Here is a 3,770-nt window from a genome sequence, read left to right on the forward strand (position 1 = left end):
ATTACTAGATGTATCTGCAGAATGTAAATCTTAGGGCTGTGGGACACCCAGTGTGCGGTCTGTATATACACACTTCAGTGTTTGTGTGTATGTCTGAAGACAATGTTGTTGATGACTGAATCTGTCACTCTAATCAGCATGAGACATTTCCAAAGATGATTTCCACTGCCATTTGAGAGTTCTGGGGTTCTTTCTCCTTCAGGCCATGCATCTGAGGCTCTATATTCTGTGAAAAACAAGTTACTGCATTAAGTGGCATATTTTCTTCTCTAGTCATAATCACAAGCATTTCCTCCAAGAGTTCAGTATCCTCAGATTGGGTTCTCCTTCTGTGTATTTGGCCACAAGGGTTTACCAAGAAAGAGTTCATGTGAGAGCCCTTGAGGAAGATGCAAACATATTACATCAGAGCAAGTCATGTTTGGGGAAAAATGAAAAGGCAAGGAAAGTCCCATCCCTGCAATTGTTAAGTTAGATTAAAGAGGTACCATAGTCCCCAAATAATACTATTGATCTAATGATTACTTTTTATTTTCCTATTGGTCTGAGAATACAAATAGAATTCTGTCTATAATACATGCATGCCTACTTATCAATATCATGTACATCCTCCACTCCAGAGTGTTTGTGTCTCATACTGCAGTGGAACTTGTCACATCAGATCACTAACAACCTTATTTCAGAAATCAGGTTCCTGATTATATCTTAGCTTTGATCTTCGATGCGATTGTTCTCTATTTTATCCATGCTGGAACACAAAATCAGTGTACTCTAAGTATCCTCCTTACAGGCTTTGTCACCACTCTTTTTCTTTTGATGGCATGAGAGTATCAGAGACATCACCCCATTTCTCAAAAGAATATAATAATTGCTGAGAATATCTGCATTCCTATCATAAAATTACTGAAAAATATGTGCCAAAAGCAGGGATTATTTCCTAGCACTGAAGACAATTTTAGGGCATGGATAATTCATTGTGCTGGAGTGTAGGTATGGCTGCATTTTCATGTTAATTTGCTTACCATGAAAGCTTTACAACCAAAATGTGAATCAATACATAGACAACGGCTTTCTTCTCCAAATCATAAAGGAGTTACAGCACATGGGTATTGCCTACCCAAAATGGAAGGAGTCAATAAAAAGGAATATATGAGTGGAGAGTCTCTTTAAATGGAAAAATTATTAACAACAGTGGTTTCTCTTCATATTAATCTACTTCTTACAGGGCCATAAGAACATCACTGTTGTAGATCAAAATCACTTCCATTGTCATCATGAATGCTCCAATCCCATGTTAGTAGTGAATATTTAAATGTATCTATTCTGAAGAAAAAAGTCATAAGTAGTCAAATAGGCATTTTGCACCTATCCTGTGAAAACTAGTGCTTTCTACATAAACTATAACTTTTCATTCATCCCATGATAAGAATCTAAGGCTTCTTTTTAGGATTTATATTTTTTACTTGTGCATCTCTGTGTGTTCATGCATGAGTGTATATGCAAAGCTTTTGATTACCATAGATGAAAAACAAGATATTCCATGGTAAAACCAAATTTAAACAATACCCGTCCACAAACTTAGCCCTACAGAAACTACTAGAAGGAAAACACCAAACCAATGAAATCACCTGTGTCCACAAGAACTCGGAAGATAGATGAGTTAACAGAAGCAAAACCCAAAGAATGGAACTGAACACACAATGTTATCACCAAAAAAGAAGACAAAAATAACAGGAAATAGCAATCACTGGTCAATAATATCCATTAATATAAATGGTCTCAATTCACCTATAAAAAGACACAGGAGACTGTGGGATACAAAAACAAAATCCATCCTTCTGCTGCATACAAGAAACACACCTCAAAGCCACAGATACATGTTACCTCAGAGTAAAGGGTTGGAAAAAAATTCCTATCAAACAGACCTAAGAAAAAAGTTGGTGTAGCTATCCTAATATCAAACAAATTAGACTTCAAACTAAAATCAATCAAAAAGGATAAAGAAAGAATTTCATATTCATGAAAGGAAAAAATCCATTAAGAGTAAGTCTCAATCCTGAATTCCTATGCCACAAACACAAGGGCTCCTACTTTTGTAAAAGAAAAGTTAATAAAGCTTAAATCACACATCAAACCACATACACTAATAATGGAAGACTTCAGAGCCCTACTCTCACCAGTAGAGAGTTCTGTGAGACAGAAGTTTAACAGAGAAATAAGGGATCTGACAGACGCTATGATTTAAATGGGCTTAACAAATATCTATAAAACATTCCACCCAAATACAAAAGAATATACTTTCTTTTGAGCACCTCATGGAAACTTCTCAAAAATAGACCACATATTCAATAACAAAGCAAACTTCAAGAGATATAGAAAAAAATTGGAATAAACCCCTATATCCTATCAGACCACCACAGCTTAAAGTTAGAATTCAAAAGCAGCATTAATTTCAGAAAGCGCAGAAGCCCTTGGAAATTGAACAATGATCAACTGAACCACCACTGGGTCAAGGAAGAAATTAAGAAATGAAAGGCTGAGCCCCTCCAAGACCCCAACCCAGCGAGCACAGCTTCAGGTGAGATTGGGTCCCCGGCTGGGACCACCCGCCCATCACCCATCCCCTCCATCTTCGGGGCCGCTCCCGGCTTCCAGAAGAGCCGCCCACACAGGAAAGAGATCAGCCACTCCAAGACCCCAACCCAGCGAGCCCAGCTTCAGAAGAGCCGCCCACACAGGAAAGAGATCAGCCCCTCCAAGACTCCAACCCAGCGAGCCCAGCTTCAGAAGAGCCGCCCACACAGGAAAGAGATCAGCCCCTCCAAGACCCCAACCCAGCGAGCCCAGCTTCAGGAAAGAGATCAGCCCCTCCAAGACCACAACCCCAGCGAGGCCAGCTTCAGCTTCAGCTGCAGTAAGGAAGGAGACCAGTGGAAACAGAAAGCCCCCACCAGCACCCACTGGAAGAAGAGATGGGAAGAAGACAGAATAAGAGATCACTCAGCAATAGAAACACCAACATGACCCCACCAGAATCCAGGGATCCAACACCAGCAAGACCTGAAAAGCACTACATAGATGAAGAAGAGGAGACAGACCTTAAAAATTATTTCCTGAAGATGATGGAGAGCCTCAAAGAAGAAACTAGGAAATCCCTTAAAGAAATAGAAGAAAAAACAAACAAAAAATCCATGAAATGGGGGAAAAAATTCAAGAAATAAACAAATCTCTCAAAGAATCTAAAGAGCACCAAGAAAAAACAACCAAGAAAATTAAGGAAACAGCTCAAACAGTTGAAGGATTGAAAGCTGAAATAGAAACGATAAAGAACACAGAATGAAGGGATGCTGGAAATAGAAAAGCTCGGTAAACGGTCTGGAATTACAGATGCAAGCATCACCAATAGAATACAAGAGATAGAAGGGAGAATCTCAGGTGTTGAAGACTCATTAGAGGATATAGAGTCGTCAACCAAAGAAAATCTCAAAACCAACAAATCCTTAACACAAAATATTCAGGAAATATGGGACACCGTGAAGAAGCCAAACCTCAGAATAATAGGTATAGAAGAAGGTGAAGAACTTCAACTTAAAGGTACAGAAAACATATTCAACAAAATCATAGAAGAAAACTTCCCTAACCTAAAGAAAGATATGCCTATGAAAGTACAAGAATCTTACAGAACACCAAATAGGCTTGACCAGAAAAAGAAGTCACCTCGCCATATAATAATCAAAACATCAAACCTACAGAGCAAAGAGAAAATATTA

The sequence above is a fragment of the Mesocricetus auratus genome, unplaced genomic scaffold (genome assembly GCF_017639785.1).
Source record: "Mesocricetus auratus isolate SY011 unplaced genomic scaffold, BCM_Maur_2.0 Super-Scaffold_100676, whole genome shotgun sequence".
Taxonomy (NCBI): Eukaryota; Metazoa; Chordata; class Mammalia; order Rodentia; family Cricetidae; genus Mesocricetus; species Mesocricetus auratus.